This window comes from Ctenopharyngodon idella, chromosome 21 (assembly GCF_019924925.1).
Source record: "Ctenopharyngodon idella isolate HZGC_01 chromosome 21, HZGC01, whole genome shotgun sequence".
Classification (NCBI taxonomy): Eukaryota; Metazoa; Chordata; class Actinopteri; order Cypriniformes; family Xenocyprididae; genus Ctenopharyngodon; species Ctenopharyngodon idella.
The window spans coordinates 25,704,636-25,725,226 of NC_067240.1; the positions used below are offsets into that span (position 1 = coordinate 25,704,636).

Genomic DNA, 20,591 nt, shown 5'->3' on the forward strand with positions numbered 1-20,591 from the left:
CATCAAGCTCACTGAAAATAGAGCGCTGAAAGAAAAACCCCCAGTGGTTAGTGACGGAACAAGACAAACAATGATAGCATATAATAGATCACGAGGAAAAACACACACACACACACACACACACGGGGGGAAACAGAAGACAGCCGATATTTTTCAGCCACTTAACACCAAAAAATCTGGATTTAGCACAGTATTGTGCTCAAAATAATAAATAAAAAGGTTCACAATGAACAATGAGAAGCAATCATTGACTTTGACTTTGTACAAACATTACCACCTGTGTTGTGTAATATACACAGTATTTTCTGTATGCAACGAATACCCAGGTAATCTACTACATTTTCCATATAGGTTATATGTAATATACAGCAGTGGTTCTCAACTGGTTTGGCCATGGCCTGCGACCCATTTTTTTTTTTTAGAAATTTGACCTATATCTTTTAATATCTTCTTTTGTGTTCAACAGAAGAAAGAAACTCATTTAGGTTTGTAACAACATGAGGGTGAGGGAATGATGAAAGAATAATAAGCGTCCTCTAACTGACGCAATGCGAGTGCGTGTGAGGAAATGTATAGTTACTCATGTAACCCTGGTTCCCTGAGATAACGGGAACGAGCATTGCATAGCTTGCCATACTACTATGCTGCCCAGCGAGTCATGCTAGCCACACCTCAGTCAAAAGATTCTGACGTTATGGCATGACTGCAGAAATGCCATTTATCTGTGCAGTTGCACAGATGTGAACCAATCAGGCTTCAGGATTTGTAGAAAAGGGAGTTCCCTTTCGAATGGGAACTAGCACTGCGTCCAAAGACACTTTGGGGAATGCCCTCGGCATGACGATGTCTGAAGTACATGTAAAAACGTGACGTCACTCTAGTGCGACCGTGAGCACAAAAGGGAACCTAGAGTACATGTCACCAGCTTTTTTGTCTTCAGGAGACTGTTTGATTGAAACGTGTGAAGGCGATTACCATGGCATCCGCTGGCAAGCACTTGCATTCTCTTTTTTTTTTTTTTTTCTGCAAAAAACCTTGTCCAACATTGCAAATGGATACGCCCTATAAAGTACACAACATGTCAATGTTATTTAAAGGTTCAGTCAGTAATGAAGAGGTGAGCTTATCATATCAGCCACCTTTAGGACTGACTGACTAGAGGAATCTCCTTACAGGTCGGTGGTCCGTTTGAAGCTCTCCTCCCCTGTGAAAGCCAGTCTTGCTTTGAAGTTTCCTCAACGTGACATCAACCTGGTATCTCAATCCACACACCGTGGGTGATCCAGTGAATATTTCATTGGATATCAGTTGCTTCTCTTCACGATATGCTTCAAACATCAAGGTGGAACATTCCTCTAAAGTGAAATAGGGACTTTTAAGATTTTTCAAGTCCTTGTGGAAAGTGTATGAAGTTAACTTTAAAGGTCAAGGAACATTCATATCACCATGGTAGGTTCTCAAGGCTTGAATCACTTTCCCTGAAAATGACTTTTAATATGCCACGATAAGCACAGCCTATTAAATCCCATGGCCACAGCACATAATACGCATGAAAAAGAAAGACAGTAATGAAACAGTGTGATGTTATTAATTCTCTCCTGGAAGTGGTCATCTGAAATGCACACCACACTTGCCTGTGCCTTGCAAAAAAAAAGTGCATGTCAGAAAAGTTGTGGGGCAAAAACCTGAAAGCATGATGGTAGGGCTTTAGGGGTGCATACAAAAGAAATAAACCTATTTTATTGATGACATGCGAGTCAGGGTACAATAGAAGGTCCTGAGACATGAGTGAGTGGTCATCAGTCAACTCTCCAGCGCTGATGTGAACACAGAAATGGGTTAGCAAAGAAGACAGAGAGAGAGAGAGAATGCAGTGAAAACTGACAGTGAAGCAAATGAAAAGGAGTGCGGTTGGAATAACAAAGTGAAAAAGAAAAAATAACAGTCAGCAAGAAACGGAGAATCATGGTGGGTACAAGAAACTCAAGAGGAGGAGAGAGTGAGGTTGAGATAAAACTTTTGAGCAAAAGATGAGTAAGCACAAGAGGGCTTACCTATACAGAACTCACTCCCATGATGCTTTAGTGTGTTGTGGATGGTTGCCAGGGTGTTATTATGCTGTTACTAAGCTGTTCTTATGGTGTTGCTTTACATGTTTGAGTGTTTTGGGTGGTTGCTAGCATGTTGCTAGGATGTCGTGGGTGGTTGTTTAGGTGTTATGGGGCATTCACACCAGACGCGAATGAAGCGTTAAGCGCGAGTGATTTACATGCAAAGACGCGAATAGACATCCTGCGACGCGATGACGTGATTCGTGCGAATGATGCGGCGCAGATTGAGCGTTTCGGGCGTTTGATGCGCGTAACGTGCAAGTTGAAAAATCTGAACTTTGGCGAAAATTCGCGCCGCGTTAACCAATCAGGAGCTTGCTCTAGTAGTGACGTGATTACGACATAGCGAGAGGAGGCAGAAATCATCGTCGCTGTATGTGGATACCCCGAACTGTATGATACATCTTCGTACTTTTATAGAAACAGGAATGAAAGGGATCTTGCTTGGAAGAAAGTGAATGAGGAGATCGGACAATCTGGTAAGTTGTAAAAAACGCTCTTTATTCAATTTGAGCTATATATATATATATATATATATATATATATACATATTGAGACTACAAGCTAGCTAAAGCCGGCAAATTGAGCTTATTCACCGTATTTTACAACTACTTTCCCGCTGACGAGTTGATGTGTTTATTCAGAGGAAGTGTGCAGAAACGAGACTGGAGCCGCCTGGCAGAAGCCCCTCTCATGATGCGAATTCGCGTCTGTTGTGAAGTGAATTTCACGCGCAGCGTCCAACTACGCGCGAATAGCGCGATTTTTTCGCGCAAGTCGCGTCTGGTGTGAACGCCCCATTACGATGGAACTGCCAGAGTGTTTTGTGTGGTTGCTTGGGCGTTGATATGAAGCTGCTAGGGGGTTATGAGTTGTTACTAGGGTGTTGCATTGTAGTTGTAGGGTGTTCTAGATAGTTACTAGGACATAGCTTTGCAGTTGCTAGGGTGCTCTTGGTGGTTGCTAGGGCATTGTTATGCAGTTGCTAGAGTGTTTTGGTGGTTAATAGAATGTTGCTATGTAGTGGCTAGGGTGTTTGGGTGATTGCCAGGGAGTTGCTATGCAGTTGATAGAGTGTTCAGGATCATTGTTAGGGCGTTGCTCTCACCTGGTTACTGAAATGTTGCTATGGATTTGCTAGGATGTTCTGTGTGGTAAATAGAATGTTGCTATGTAGTTGCTAGGGTGTTTTGGGTGATTGCCAGGGTGTTGCTATGCAGCTGATAGAGTGTTCAGGATCATTGCTAGGATGTTGCCTAGTCACCCAGTGATTTAATGTAACAAAGTAATAATACTTTGTTACAGTACTTCAGTATTTTTTGGGAGAATCTGTACTTTAGTTTTTCTGTCAACTTTTATTTTTACTTCACTACATTTCCTAAATAAAATGTATACTTTTACTCCGATACATTTTCCAAAGCATTTTCGTTACTTACTACAAAATAAAGTCGGAAGAACACAGACTGCAAGCAAGCATGTGCAAACAAGTGCTCACAATCGCGGTTGATTTCATTTTTTTCGGGTTGCGTCCGTTGCTGGAGCGGCTGAGAAGATGCTAGCATTAGTAGTACCTCAAGCGGTTAAAAACATTGTGACAAAAACACCAACTGTTTGATGTAACGATTGTTACCATTCATTTGCATTAGTTTTTATCCATTTGTTCGCTGTTATGCATTCATTATCCAGCGTTGCATATTTAAACTGTATCCTCATCATGCAGCGACAAACATAAATCAGAAATGTATTCGATTTCAGTTCTTTTTTCATCGGCACTGTAACACATATTTTGATTAGATAATCATCAAGTTTTTTTAAAATAGAGCCAAATAATGTGTTAAAGTATACATATAATAGACCTATGCTATGCTTTTGGGTGTAAAATAGCAATTTTTAAGCATGACCGGATTTATATGAAATGGTAACAAGTTTAACATTAAATAAGGTTAATAAAGTATAGTTCATTGTTAATTTCAACATTTACATTTTAACATTTTAAAGTTACATTAGTTATACTGCATTCCGAATTAACATGAATGATCAATATATAATTAATATATTAGTATTTTTTATATTTAAAAATTACAATAAACATTTTGCCATTTTTTTAATTCAAAGAAACAAAATGTAAGAAAGAGAGTTAAAACTGAACACAATCTTGCTGCTCAAACTGTGTATAGAACAATTTTTAATAATATTTTTTTGCTCCTTTAGTATTTTACATTTATGTACTTTTACTTTCAATACTTAAAGGTGCAATATGTAAAATTTTCTGTCCGCTAGAGGTCACTAGAGGCCTATTCAAAACAAAGGCGTAGCTTGATGATGCCAAGTTTGAGCGCGGAATCTTGGGACATGTGGTCTTCACCTCACAGCCGGTGGAAATAATCGGGATAGGACTTGGAAAGAAATCATGTTTATGGATGCGATTATTAACGTTGCTGTAGTATGAAGCAGAGCAGGACCAAGTGTTGCGGGAGCTGAACGAGGCCGCTGGAGCAATTGCGCAACACACGCCGTGAGCAGCGGAACGTTTATTATGCCACAGTTGCCGGGGCCGCTTCTGCTTTTCCGGTCATGAGTATGAGGTAACACAGCTCTGTTTATCATATTAGATACATTTGAGTGTGTTGAATATGATGTTATAACATTACTCTGTGTGTTCACTCGTTGCTGTGAGACACTTGTTGCACACTGCAGTAAGCTAGATAAATTTTAGTATATCATAATAATAAATGCTGGATGGCTTGTGTTGATAAATGGCATGCAATTAATTTTAAAATGTATTGTATGATGGAGAAAATTCTGTATTACTGTTACTAAAAATAAAGCTGCATCTGATTATGCTATGTTAGCTACTTCACAAAATAGTGTTTTTCTCTGAGGCATGTTTTTTTCTTTAGCATGGTACTCGCAAAAAAATCAAGAAAATTTGTTTCAACAATAAGACTAAACGTGTTGAGCTATATAACAACAATTAGATTTCCATCTATAAATGTAACCAAACAGTTGTTCCCTTGTATATTAAAACATGAAATACATTAAAGCGTCTTTGGTGTTTCCATGGTTTCTACAAAATAAAACCGGAAACCGAAGGGTAACGCGGGTATGACGCAATTGACACACGTCCTCACACGACCCGGAGCCTTGGTTAAAATTGCAATTTTCTCACAATTTACAAATAGTTGGAAACATTTGGGATATTGTACTCAAGTGAACAAAATATATAACACTGGCCTAGTGGTTTTTGGATATTTTACTGCAAAATTCTTACATATTGCACCTTTAAGTACGTTTAATATATATAAAAAAATACTTTTCATACTTAAGTACAAAAAATATCACATGCTTTAAAACTTTTACTCAAGTAATATTCTAAACAGTGACTTTAACTTCTACCAAAGTCATTTTCTGGTAAGATATCTATACTTTTACTCAAATATGGCTTTAAAGTACTTTATACACCACTGCTTTCACCTGGTTACTAAAATGTTACTATGGATTTGCTAGGGTGTTCTGTCTGGTAAATAGAATGTTGCTATGTAGCTTATAGGGTGTTTTGGGTGATTGCCAGGGTGTTGCTATGCAGTTGATAGAGAGTTCAGGATCATTGCTAGGGCGTTGCCATCACCTTGTTAACTGAAATGTTACTATGGATTTGCTAGAATGTTCTGTGTGTTAAATAGAATAGAGTGTTGCTATGCAGTTGCTGGGGTGTTCTGAATTTTTGTTTGGTTGTTGCTATGCAGATGCTAGGTGGTTGCTTGGACATTGCTCTGTAGTTTCTAGGGTTGGTTTCTGCAGTTTTGGGTGGTTGTTTACTAGCCTTTAAATGGCTCATCCTTAAGTCTCTATCTGAATTTTATTCATCATAAATTTACATAACTCAAGACTTTATATTATATAGTTATATTATAAAATATCCTGGCTCTTCCAAGCTCTAGTTAATTATCAATTTGTTCGTTTCTGTCAAATAATAGGCGATCTGGCGCTGATATCAGTGGCGCAACAGTGTTCTCTTGGCGCTCGTGCACACTGCGCAGTCTTCACATGGACGAGCACTTCAATCTATCGCTGTACGCTGTTGCGGAGACTCGTTTCGGTAAAATCACAAAACAAGATGCACATAAACGTGTCCCTGCTCTTGATATACAATCACTGATGAACATCTTTGGTTTTTTCTTTGGTTTTAAAAAAAAAAAAATTATATTATGGTGGATTAGAACCCAGTATTTTTGGCACATTGAACGAAATTTCTACCACTAGTCCATCAGGACAATTTAACTTTAAATGCGTATATTATATAAACAGTATATGGATGAAACTATCATATTAAGCATGATGTCTATGTCAATACATTTTGTGCATTTATTATCGTAATACAATTACAATACAACCCCCCAGGAATGCCATTCACTACCATTATAAAGCTTGGAAGAGCATGGCTTGAGAGTGAGTAAATCATGGTATAATTTTCATTTTTGTGTGAACTATCCCTTTAAGTCAATGAGACATTTTTCACAAGGTTTATCATCCACTATGCAAAATAAAAAGTCTAATCACCTAGAAAGTAAAAGCACACTCCTCAACAAATCTGCACAATGTGACATATCCCCCATGTCTGTAACACAAATGTTGTGGATTGAGTTATGTAACAAAGCTAAATAAGGTTAGGTGTTTGTTTCAAACGGCTCTATGTTTGAGCAATAACAGAAGCGATCCTTGCTTTGGCCAACACTATTAAGTATGGCCATAGCAGAGGAAGAGGAATGCATGAGAAAGTGAACACTCTAAGTGAACACATATCACTTACTGCCATGCATAGGAAGTGATTCTCATGTGACCTGCTTACACTTATGTAATACCCAGGTGCATATAAACATGGGTTTTTACCTCAAATGGTACCCTTAGCTCTTTTGATCCTCACTTTCTATGTCATGAGTTAGAACAGACCGTTGTGAGCGAGTCCATATAATTTGTTAATGTGTCTCTTGTTTCATAATGTCTTTTATTTTTGTAATTTTCTTTTCATGTCCTGGTCCTTGTCTTGTTAATCTCATATACCTATTTAGTCTGTCAGGCCCTTTTTAGGCTGTGATTGTGGTGAGTCTTATGCTGCGTCCCAGTTTCCCTGCTTATATATGCCTTGAAAGTATACTCTTTTTGAGAACAAAAAGTTGATACTTTTGAGTGTCTAGGCAAGATTTGGGAGTCTGGACACATATCATAAAATCGCTCTCTGTCACATTGTTGTGTGCATTCTGTCACTATAAACCAACCTGTCAATCATCTTGTCACAGTTAACATCCTTATACACACATGACCACATCTTTTAATTAAACTTACACTACTCAAATCATTTTTCCTAATGTATTGGAGGGAAAACAAGTAGCATGTTGATCTGCCAGTCGTGGGTCTTTCATGCTGTGAACATGCTTGTGTTTTTTTGCATAATGATGCATTTAATATTTTCACCCTTGTATGAAACATACATATGTAAATATGCACTACTTTAATGACAAGACAAGGCGAGGTATTAAAATTATCCCCGAGCTTCCCAGTGGTAAATATGACTTGAGAGGGCATTCATGTCCAATTTTTAACTAGGAAATTCGTGTTACAATAATTCCGATAGCACACGAAGGAAGCATATCTTAACCGTCAGTCTCATATTCATCCACCATGTTTGTAGTTCTTTTTATTCATGTTTGTAGTTCTGAACCAAATCCTTCTTTGATGTGTAATGGGTTGTGGGCAATTTCAGCCGTTAGAGCATGCAAGGATCCACGCTTTGAAAATCTACTGGAAATAGTAGACCATCCGGGGACTTTTGGCATACTGTTTTTAAAGGGATAGTTCACTAAAAAATGAAAATTATCCCATGATTTACTCACCCTCAAGCCATCCTAGGTGTGACTATCTTCTTTCAGACGTACACAATTGGAGATATATTTAAAAATATCCTTAGTCCTCCAAGGTTTATAATAGTTCTGAATGGGGGGGGGGGGTCAAAAAATAATGCATCCATCCATAAAAAAAAAGTAATCCATACAACTCCAGGGGGTTAATAAAGGCCTTCTGAAGCGAAGCGATGTGTTTTTGTAAGAAAAATATCCATATTTAAAACTATATAAATTCAAAAAACTAGCTTCCAATGGACGACCGTACGCAGAATGAACAAGTCGACTTGAGCCAAATGAGTAATCCTCTGACGTGATGTATTACGCAGGATGTAGGAGTATCATAAGCTTTGATGCCTGTCATGGTTCAAACAAATAGGGCTGTGCAACAAACTCAAGCTCCTCTTCTCTTATATCGAAATCCTCTGAAATTTCTCTATCCTTTGCGCCTCTGCGTTCGTCATTACGTTGTGCATCAGGTCAAAGGATACTGCCTCAAATCAACTCGTGCATTCTGCGTATGTTAGTCCACCGGAAACTAGTTATTTGAATTTATAAAGTTTTAAATATGGATATTTTTCTTACAAAAACGCATCGCTTCGCTTTAGAAGGCCTTTATTAACACACTGGAGTCATATGGATTACTTTTTTTTATGGATGGATGGATTATTTTCACAACCATTATAAACCTTGGAGGACTAAGGATATTTTTAAATAAATCTCTGATTGTGTTCGTCTGAAAGAAGATAGTCATATACACCTAGGATGGCTTGAGGGTGAGTAAATCATGGGATAATTTTAATTTTTGGGTGAACTATCCCTTTAAAGCCCTGAGTATACTTAGTTTTTTTTTTCTTCGCACAGTCGAATGCACAGCCTTGCAAAGTATACTTTACTTGACTCATACGTGTACACAGGGGTTCAATGCATGCACAGTTTTCAGCAATCGCTTGCCACGAGTTACAACCCATGTAAATATATTTGTATTCTTTCATGCTAGAGTTGTACAAATGAGGCTACTTTCTAACCTCTTCGCATAATCTGTTGTCTATATAGGCCTTCATTGTCCCTGTAGCTTGCATGTGTTCCAGTCGGTTCTGTTTATGCAGGTTTTCTTCGACTACATTGTGAATTGACACCCCCAAGGCACAGTTGCCACCTTGTGGATAAACTAATTACTGCAAAAAAAAATTAAATGCGTATGTGCAATATGCGCAGTTACAAAAATCCAGCAGTGCGTGTACAGCATGCTGACCCTCGCGTACGTGTAAAAAGTGAAGTATACTTTGGGCTTTATTCTAATCTCACATACTATATCGGAAGGATAGTATGCACATTACAATGCAAGGTTATTTTATTTTATTTTATTTTAGCAATAGGTTATTTTATTAAGATTTCAGCAGAATAATAATAATAAAAAAAACTACTTAAAACTACATAAACTTAAATGATATAAGCCGAGACAAGGGAAACACAAAATAAATCAAATAAACTGGTTCAAGACGCACCTGCACTGAATTCGTAACAATCTACTGGCATAATACTACTCTGCTATGCTACATATATTTAAGCAAGTAAATATAAGAGGACTATTTCAAAGTCTGTTATAAGTCTGCCAGTTGGTGACACTGTGACATGGCAATAGCCACATCAGCCCCCATGCCCAAACAAACAGCTCAGGTGTGATCTAAATCACTCAATGCATGCAGAAGTTATGAAACATTTCCTGTTTTCTTTTTTTATCGGCAAGAATTCAGTTATGATTCACACTCCAAATTCAAAATCTTTTGTTATTTTATTTTAAATCGCATTGTTAACGCTACATTTTAATTACAGCTTTTTGGGGGCTTTTAGTCCTGCTGTATCAAACGTGTCACGGTGTAACAATCCATTTACCTTTTTTTTTGCTTATTTCCTTTCAAACACAAAGGCAATTTCTTGACAAAAATAGGTTTATTTCAGCAATTACAGCAGGACGGCTATATCGCTGTTTCGAAAGTCTAGGATAATTCCTCTGTCACATATAATTATTGTATTAAAATAACAGACCCAAATCACTTTCATGGCATAATATTGATTCAAAAGAAAGCCACTCTTCAACAACGACCATAATAAATACATTTATTATGTCTGTAGCTGGCTGTTGAACAGGTCAGGCCTTTCTCAGAGAGTTACATCCAGGCTTCAAGAGCACTTGGAAATCAGGTTGACAGGCATTTGTAATTGAAGCTGCTTGTGAGAGGAGTGAACAGCCAACTACTCACTCGCTTGAAATTAGCCTCAGTGCCGCAGTTACGCAACCACGCAACATGGTCACCAGCAGACAGTTTTTTTGTGTAATGATTTATGACTGAGATTCTCGTTACCTGTATGGACACCAATGAGGTGGAAAATTACTGTGCCAAGTTTTTTAGATTGATGTGTAACAACTAATGCGTTCTTACAATAGAGCGTTGAAGTAATATGCCAATAATAAGTTGACTGAAAGTTTAGCACTTAGTATAGTTTTAAAAACAATACACTTTAACAGAATATACTGGTGCAATTCTTCTGCTATCTTGACCTCAGACATTACCCAGTATGAGGCCACAGTGCTCCCAGATCAGCACTTAACTCTAACATTCAGCATCGCTTCCAGTTGAGACTTTCAATTGTATCGTCCAAAGCACTTTTCTCCAAAACCCTCTCCATCTGTGTTAGCCAGACGCTTGTGAATAATTCAGCGTGATGCACGAGTCCTTGCCAGTTTGTAAATGTGCTTTTCTCCCCATCACAGTCTCCGTCTTTAGCCTTTCCAGTCCCGGCACTGTAGGACGTCTCTACAACATGGATAACAACCAATGAGCTTGCAGTGTGTAGGCGACATCCGTGCTTTTAATAAGCATGGCGCTGTGAACCAATTGGCAGAGATGCTGGCTATAGCAAGTTCACAAAGTGTGAAAGATGTAAAAATTACACACCTATGCAGACCTTTTTTACATTCAGAGGCTAAATGCAATACCAAATGCAATATCTTTTTTTTTTTTATCAGTCTCGCAAACAGACCCTGCTGGTTAGCGATGCCCTACTACAAAGCAAAGTTTTCTACAAAGTCCTACTACAAAGCAAATTTTCTTTCTGACTGTCAGTCGATACTCATAATTAATAACTCACAGAGCATGTTTATTTTTGTGATAAATCTTTGAGGTGCTGACACAAACGATGAGAAACTTAGAAAGGACATGTATGGGGTGGAGAGACAAACCATGAGGTATAAAGTAGCACTCAGTTTTTGGGCCTGTCCCATTTCCCACACTTTCAGCCTTTACACTTTTCCACCTGTCATGACATATTTCCTGTATTTGTCGCAATGGTAAAGTTGCATTGCATTAAAGTTGTATTTTTACATTTTTTATACTTTGCACTTTACACAATTCATTAATTCTGGTGCTTTGACGTCTAATGATCTCAGGGCACAAACATTCCTGAATAATGGGATATGCTTAGCTTCAAAAAATGCTCTGAAGTGGTATTAGAAATAATGTTGAAAGTGACATGTGAAGGCCAAGTATGGTAACACATACTCAGAATTTGTCCTCTGCATTTAACCCATCAGCTAGTGCACACACATTAGGTAGTGAACACACACTGCAAACGGTGGACACACACACACCCAGAGCAGTGGGGGACGTCTGGGGACAGCCTGGGGAGTGATTGGGGGTTAGGTGCTTACGCATTAGTTGGGGGTTAGGGCTCCTCAGTCATTTCCTGCCAGTATTGCGAATCGAAACCGCAACCTTCAGGTTACTAGTCTGACTCTCTAACCATTAGGCCACTGAACTTTTGGCATTTTTCAGACCTAGGACAGTCTTGCGCACTTACTACCTGTCGCATATGTACACTCAAGTGGCCAAAATATGGATATTTGGATATTAGAACAGGCCCACTTTTAATGTTTCTCTGGTGTAACGGACATAGGCCAGTAAGAGCTGTGCGTGTAAACCTCACTCCCCTGATCTCAAGAGGCGCCCTAGGACTTGACTGATTCTAGAGACTGCGGTCTTTAGCTTCCTTGTTAGCCCAACTCCTATGCCGGCGAACCCGGGTTCGAGTTCTGCTTAGAGCAGGTGGTTTGAACAGGAGGGGTTACATTGGTGCTGTGACCCAGATGGGAGTGAGGTTTAGGTCGTGAGTGTAACGGACGTAGGCTGGTAAGAGCTGTGCGTGTAAACCTCACTCCCCTGATCTCAAGACTGCGATCTTTAGCCTCCTTGTTAGAGCACCCCACTCCCATGCCGATGTACTCGGGTTTGAGTCCCGTTTAGAGCAAGCAGTTAGGAGGGATTACACTGGCTTGTTTTCAACTTTATGTTTTACTGACACCTATTGGTGTGGAGTTTATTAACTGCTGCTGATTCACACTAAAGCTGTTTTTTTTTCTTCTTTTTGTTAATTTTTTTTACTACACATTCTTGGATTTAATCCCAGCTTGTTAGTGGCTCATTGCTTGTTACAATTGAATTTGTAGAAATCTGTGATCATTTTGTGACTCGCTGTAATGTGAATGCTGATTGCTTTTATAAAATGGCAGCAACAGAGAGTTGCATGTATGATTATTAATAATTTTGGTAACACTTTAGAATAATGGTCCATCTTTACAAATTCGCAGCTATATCAATGTTAAGCAAAATTATTCCCTATCTAGACCTTTACCAACAGAACTAGAAAAAGCTATGGTTTTTGAGGATCTTAGTACAAACCAAATTTCACAGTTTCATTGCAAACTTGTTAACAGCTCTAAAGAATCATCTGAATCCAAGAGAGTCACTTGGGGTACAGATCTGCAGTATGACCTTTCAGATTTAGAATGGAGCCAGATATGTATCAGAGCCCAAAATTTGTCAATTAATGCTAGATTTAAGCTGATCCAATTTAACTGGGTAATGCGTACTTATGTAACCCCTAAAAAGTTAAATAAGTTTAACCCAAACATTCCAGACATCTGTTTTAAATGCCAAAAACATAAGGGAACATTCTTTCATTGTATTTGGGAATGTGAGGTGATTAAGACGTTCTGGCAAAAAGTGACAACAGTAATTTCCTCAATAATCTCAAAACCATTTCCAGTGACTCCTGAAATATGTGCTTTGGGTTTAATTCCTGTAAGTTTATCACTATCAGGTTATCATACTAAAATGATTGGGGGGAGGGGAAGGGGGATTGTGGGAAGGTGGTTAAAATATTTTAAAATGTATTTTCTTGGCTTATTCTCTTGTCATTTTACATGTTTAATGTTCAATAAAAATATGTTTAAAAAAAAAGAAAAGAAAAAAAAAAGAGGAATAATGGTCCATCATTAATAGGTAACTATGCAGGAAGTAATCCAGGCCAAATGAGTAGTACTACATTAACATGAGCAATCACAACATTAACATGTCTGAGACATAAGCAGTTGTCCTTTTTTCTCTAAATAGAGTAAAAAAGTTTCATGCTTAAAGTAAAAAAGACAGTTGCTTACATCTCAGAAACATGCTAATGTTGTGATTAGTAGTAATTAATTGGTATAATTTGTCATATAGTTAGTTAGTAGTTCTTAATGAAGCTAATATTATTCAGTAATTATTGATTACAAACTATCTCAGTCCAAAATTTGCCATTACTTACTGATTAGTTATTCTTGTTTCCATATTAGGTAATAGTAGAAGCCAAAGAGTTGATGTATACTCTAATAAAAAATGGTACAAAAACTGTCACTGGGACTGTAACCCTTTAAAAAGGTTATAATATGTACAAACCCGATTCCAAAAAAGTTGGGACACTGTACAAATTGTGAATAAAAAAGGAATGCAATGATGTGGAAGTTTCAAATTTCAATATTTTATTCAGAATACAACATAGATGACATATCAAATGTTTAAACTGAGAAAATGTATCATTTTAAGGGAGAAATAAGTTGATTTTAAATTTCATGGCATCAACACATCTCAAAAAAGTTGGGACAAGGCCATGTTTACCACTGTGTGGCATCCCCTCTTCTTTTTATAACAGTCTGCAAACGTCTGGGGACTGAGGAGACAAGTTGCTCAAGTTTAGGAATAGGAATGTTGTCCCATTCTTGTCTAATACAGGCTTCTAGTTGCTCAACTGTCTTAGGTCTTCTTTGTCGCATCTTCCTCTTTATGATGCGCCAAATGTTTTCTATGGGTGAAAGATCTGGACTGCAGGCTGGCCATTTCAGTACCCGGATCCTTCTTCTACGCAGCCATGATGTTGTAATTGATGCAGTATGTGGTCTGGCATTGTCATGTTGGAAAATGCAAGGTCTTCCCTGAAAGAGACGACGTCTGGATGGGAGCATATGTTGTTCTAGAACTTGGATATACCTTTCAGCATTGATGGTGCCTTTCCAGATGTGTAAGCTGCCCATGCCACATGCACTCATGCAACCCCATACCATCAGAGATGCAGGCTTCTGAACTGAGCGCTGATAACAACTTGGGTTGTCCTTGTCCTCTTTAGTCCGGATGACATGGCGTCCCAGTTTTGCAAAAAGAACTTCAAATTTTGATTCGTCTGACCACAGAACAGTGTTCCACTTTGCCACAGTCCATTTTAAATGAGCCTTGACCCAGAGAAAACGCCTGCGCTTCTGGATCATGTTTAGATATGGCTTCTTTTTTGACCTATAGAGTTTTAGCTGGCAACGGCGAATGGCACGGTGGATTGTGTTCACCGACAATGTTTTCTGGAAGTATTCTTGAGCCCATGTTGTGATTTCCATTACAGTAGCATTCCTGTATGTGATGCAGTGCCGTCTAAGGGCCCGAAGATCACGGCTATACAGTATGGTTTTCCGGCCTTGACCCTTACGCACAGAGATTGTTCCAGATTCTCTGAATCTTTGGATGATATTATGCACTGTAGATGATGATAACTTCAAACTCTTTGCAATTTTTCTCTGAGAAACTCCTTTCTGATATTGCTCCACTATTTTTCGCCGCAGCATTGGGGGAATTGGTGATCCTCTGCCCATCTTGACTTCTGAGAGACACTGCCACTCTGAGAGGCTCTTTTTATACCCAATCATGTTGCCAATTGATCTAATAAGTTGCAAATTGGTCCTCCAGCTGTTCCTTATATGTACATTTAACTTTTCCGGCCTCTTATTGCTACCTGTCCCAACTTTTTTGGAATGTGTAGCTCTCATGAAATCCAAAATGAGCCAATATTTGGCATGACATTTCAAAATGTCTCACTTTCAACATTTGATATGTTATCTATATTCTATTGTGAATAAAATATAAGTTTATGAAATTGGTAAATTATTGCATTCCTTTTTTATTCACAATTTGTACAGTGTCCCAACTTTTTTGAAATCGGGTTTGTACCATTTAGGTACTAATATATACACTTCTGGTACCAATATGTACCTTTAAGGTACTAATATGCACTATTTAGGTACAAAGGTATACCTTTTAAAAGGGTACTGCCCCAGTAACAGCTTACCTTTTTTCTGAGAGTGTAGAACTACTCATTTGTCCTGCATTTCATCCTGCATAGTTACTTATTAAAGACGGACCATTATTCTAGGCTGTTTACACCTTCCTTATTGGCTCTTCCAATCTGAATTTAGAGTTGGAACTATCCATTTATAATCAAGAGTCACTATTCTATTCTATTCTATTCTATTCTATATTCCTGTTGTCTCCTTTCACCTTGAGGCTAAGAAAAAAAATTGGCACATCCTTCCTCTTATACTAGTAGCCCAGTGCTTAAGCACTGACCATTTGCATCAGTTATAATTGCCTAACCTGGCACACTGTACTAATCTGAATGTCATTAAGCAGATTCCCGTGTCTTTATTCTTATCTCGGGAAACACATGAGGCAGAGACGTAAATCTGCTTGTTTAGTGGAAGAATGGCCTGACGGCCAGCCAAACGGAAGGGCTGATGGGCCACATTCCCATAATGGACAAGAGAGGTAGTGAGGGGTGTAACCACACTGCAATGTATAAATGCTTGGTTGCCCAAGAGCAGCCAAGCATTGTGATCTCACTGAGTCACAAACTTGTGGCAGACCGGGTTTTGTTCAGACGAAGTCTTATGTTGGCAGCTGATCTACCATTATCCATTCAGTCACAGCTAGCTCCCTGCAGGTGCAGCGGTGCTTTAAGGCCTTTGTCACTAAAAACTAGAGCATTTAGGTGTTGTAAATGTTATTGGAAAGCTAGGGAAAAGAAAGACAGTTCAGATGTGAAAGACCCTTTGTGTAAACTCAAGCATTTTTCCCTCAAAAGCTAGTGGACTAGTTGGCTGAGATGAAAAGCTGTGGGTTTCATCCTGAGCAAAGGTAAGTTAGGAAATGGAAAAATTGCTGAGATTGTAGTTCTCCAGGAGAGCCTTCCTTGAGCTTAATGAATTGTGAGTTGCTTTGGAGGAAAAAGCTAGCTAAATGGCAATCTCATAATAAAATATACATATAACAGCCAGACATTTAAGAAAAACATCAGATAGAACCAACATAATTTGACAGGGCTGCATTCACAAATGTGTGTTTTTTTTTTGTTTTTGTTTTTTTTAATAATTTATCAAATTCTGAGATTTGTAAATGCTTTAAAGGTTTTAAATTCCAAGACTCAAAATATCATTTTTAATTGCTAAAATATTTAACCTTTCCATTTTCAAAATATCATATCAAACATCTGGTAGCACTTGAATTATTAGGGGCCAAGCACCGAAGGTGCGATGGCGCCTATTGTATCCGTATAACGTTCTTATAATTCTTCTTCTGTGTCTTCCGCTCTGGAAGTCTGAAAGTTATGGAATTTGGCACACTGATAGAGAACAGTCTCAACATTAGATCATTAGAACATTAGATCGCTTCTAGATCAAACTCTCTAGCGCCACCACTTGTCCAAATTTTCACTCATGTTTACGCTAATAATTTTTGAACCATAAAGGTTAGAAACAAAATCTGTGCACCCTATTGCACCCTATGACGTCATTTTCCATCATAAAACTTTTCCCGCCAAATTTTCCCGCCAAAAAAAATATTTTTTCAAACTTCTCCTAGAAGGTTGCTTCAATTTTCATGCAAATCAAATCAGATCATCTTCAGACTATGCTAACAAAAAGTTGCCGAAAGTGGCCAAAAATGATCAAATCGGTCTTGTTAGATTCAGGGTAGCATGCCGAGTTGAATGATATCCAGTTGTACCATATTCGCCATTTTGGGAATCTGTCATTTTGCATTTTGTAGCAAAATGCTGTATTTTTTGAACGCATGCGAAACTCGGTATGGGTCATCAGTATGATGCCCTGAAGGAGCCTGAGAAGTTTCGAGACAGTGCCACCTAGTGGTGAAATCAAATATTTATATGCTCATAACTTTTGATGTGGTTGACTTAGGGCCCGACCACACAGAGACTAGTTTAGCTGTATACGCAAAAATTTTGTATCGTAAAGGCGTTTCGTCCAGACGGATCCGGCATTTTCAGAGCCTTAAACCGCTATTTTTTGAAACCAGGTCCCAGAGTGGATAAATCTGAAAACGGTGCCCATTTTCGTGTGTACAGCCAATCCATATATTTTGTGAAATGATGATGTCATCCCCCCACGTCTCGACCCTAGTCAGGCACCACTAACAGCACATAACAGCAACAACAACAACAATAGCCGACTACATGCTTGTGTTCGTACCGCAGAAGCTACTGAGCCTATTAGCTTTACTAAAATAGAGCTTTATTACTAAGCTTTACTAAAGTTTGTATACAGCGTGCAAGGTTTATTCTCAAGTCTTATTCTTCGTTTTTAGTGTATCCCTGTGGCAGAATTACAGCACCACATACTGATCTGGCATGTATACTACATCGTTTTCAGTCAGTTTCAGTGGTTTCGTGTGTACGCAGATATTTCTTGAGTTGAGGGGAAAAAAGGATCGGATAGGGAAAGCTCTGGCTTCTTGTGGATGTAGCGTTATTTTCATGGGAACATCTCCTTAGATTCATGAATCCTTGCCGTGTCCAACGATACCTAACATGCTAGGTTTCACCTTATGGTTTGTGCAACATTGTTAGTTAGCGTTAAAACAACGTTTGCGAATACCCGTTAGTCCGATTGAGACGAAACCACCATAGGAAATTAGAAAACATAGGTCATTGGCTATACGTTAAAGCCCAAATACCAAAATTTTCATAGTAAATGGCAAAAATGCAATCAAAGTCATTCATGGGTCATTTTTTATGTACTCATACATATACATGTCTATAACTCCTAAACAAAATGATATATTTTCACCAAATCTGAAATTTATTTATAGGCACACTCTGAGGACACATAAAAAACGTGGTGGGATTGCGTTTGTTGGTGCCGCTATAACTGAACAAAATATTAAATTCCCACTAATAGGAGGTATAGTTCACCCTAACTTACAACATAATTTACTAGCCCTCATGTTGTTCCAAACCTGTATGCATCTTTCTTTCCTTCTTTCTTTCTTTCTTTCTATGTCGTGGCTTCTTCCGCCTCTGAAAAATCACTCTCAGAGTCTTGGGCTGTTGATGCCAGAAGACAGACTTTATTATCAGAGATATAAAGCCGAGTCGTTTTGCAAAGTAATTGCTGGATCAGTTCTCACACACTCTTTTTATACAGTTTTCCTATAGCTCTCCCCCAAGGTGGGGTCAATACATCTTATACATTTTCAAACTCTGCACCACCAGTGTTTATCAATTCTTCCATTTTTGGCTGCGAATCTAGTCTGTTTTAAAAGTGGAACCAAGGCCTCAACCTGCTTATATTAGAGGCCCCCGCTCATCCTACATATATTCTCTAATGGCAGAACGAGAGGCCCCAACATGTGGACATTTCATTCTCTTACAGGCCTCTACACAGACACACAAATGATTATAATAGTAAAATAATTTGTTCACCTAAATAGCTATATTCACATTGATTATACTTGATTTATTTATATTCTGATTAACACAAATATTCTACATAAAAGGAAGTCAATGGGAACCGAAACTCTTTAGTTACCAACATTCTTCAAAATATCTTTGTGTTTCACAGTAGAAAGAAAGAAATTCATACAGGTTTGGAATGACATGAGGCTGAGTAAATGATGCCAATTTTATTTTTATGTGAACTCTATAATACTCTCACAACTTGTATTAATAGATCATTAACAAACAACATAACAGGTTATTTAATGCACGTTAATGGAAATGAAACCTTGAATCATTCAAATTGAAATGGAAACAAAGTAAGCCATCTCCATTCTCTCGAAACACTTCCCCTATGATTACCAGTGCAGAATCTTAGTGTAGCATCTCTGTTTACACATACTGTGACACAGTCATGAATATTTTGTATGTCTTGCAGCTGCTTCACCTTCCTCATCACTGCAGGCAGAGCAGCGAGTTAGTGAGTTAAGAGCCGTCTCTGGTTTGTTTGATGGTGCAAGTGCACAAATGTCAGCTTCAAACAAATCACCCGTGATGCGTAATGCATCAGCCCATAAAACAGAATAATACGGTCATTCTAATTTCTGGCAGGATCCCCAAAGTTTGGGCCAAACATGAATTACTGAATTATGAGAAAGCAAACTATGTGTATTATTATCATATTACCCTAAGAAAATAGTTTAAGAACATTGTTTTGTAGCACAGGGAAACTAATATTTAAAACATTTGGCTTCAAACAAATCATTTGGGAGAAAATCTGAGAAAAAAAGTCAGAATTGTGCAATTACGAGAAATAAATTTACCTTTTTTATTATTATTATTTTAAATTCTGTGGTGGAAACAAACCTCCATACTGAACTGACTTGAGCTGAATAATGACAATATAATGTGATGAACTACTTCTGTGGTTCCTGTCACTGCCATACCAGTTGCATAAAGATCATTGCAAAATGGCTCAGAAAAGTAGTTCTGAGAAAAGCTCAAGCAGCATTTGTTTGCATATGTCACTTGGTTTGATATTGTGTATCTAAATGTAATGACATTTAGACATTTTTAAGTGTGATTTAAATGTTGAAATAATTGGAGTCACTGTAGTTTTCATTAAACGATTCTAGATAAAAAGATTATTGAGAGCTCACACACACTTTAAATTCATAGAGCCCATTATAAACAAACACTGCATGGCACTCCATCAATATCAGATACTCTAGCCTGCATAGAAAATAATTAACTCTTTTCCTCAGATGAAAGGTTACACCATCACATATTTTTACCCTGCGGCATGCGCTTTTATGACCATCTGGAAAATAAGGAACTGATGACATATCATCAGAGGTATCATTAAGACAACATCTAAAGCACTCAGAAAAATGATGTCCCAATGGAGGTACCCCGCAGAAAAATACATTCTCCGGTGACAGCTGAAAATAAGCACGCATGCAGATTAATAATCATTTAGTACAGCCTAGTTGGAGACTTGACATCTTCAATGAGTCTTTTACTGAGAGGCACACAAAACAATTTCTCACTTGAATGATTTCATAGTAATAGCAGATATGAATGTAGGAAGGAAAAAGAGGCAAACCATCTTAGCAGTCGGTTAGAATGCAATAACAGTCAACTAGGGAGATAATTGCAA

The 20,591-nt window shown here is 38.1% G+C and overlaps 1 long non-coding RNA gene across 1 annotated transcript in view; it reads right to left on the minus strand.

The window, feature by feature from the left end:
• The window catches only part of LOC127504128 (uncharacterized), a 366,868-nt gene that overhangs the window by 287,078 nt on the left and 59,199 nt on the right, over positions 1-20,591 (minus strand). The gene's annotated exons all lie outside the window — the stretch shown is intronic.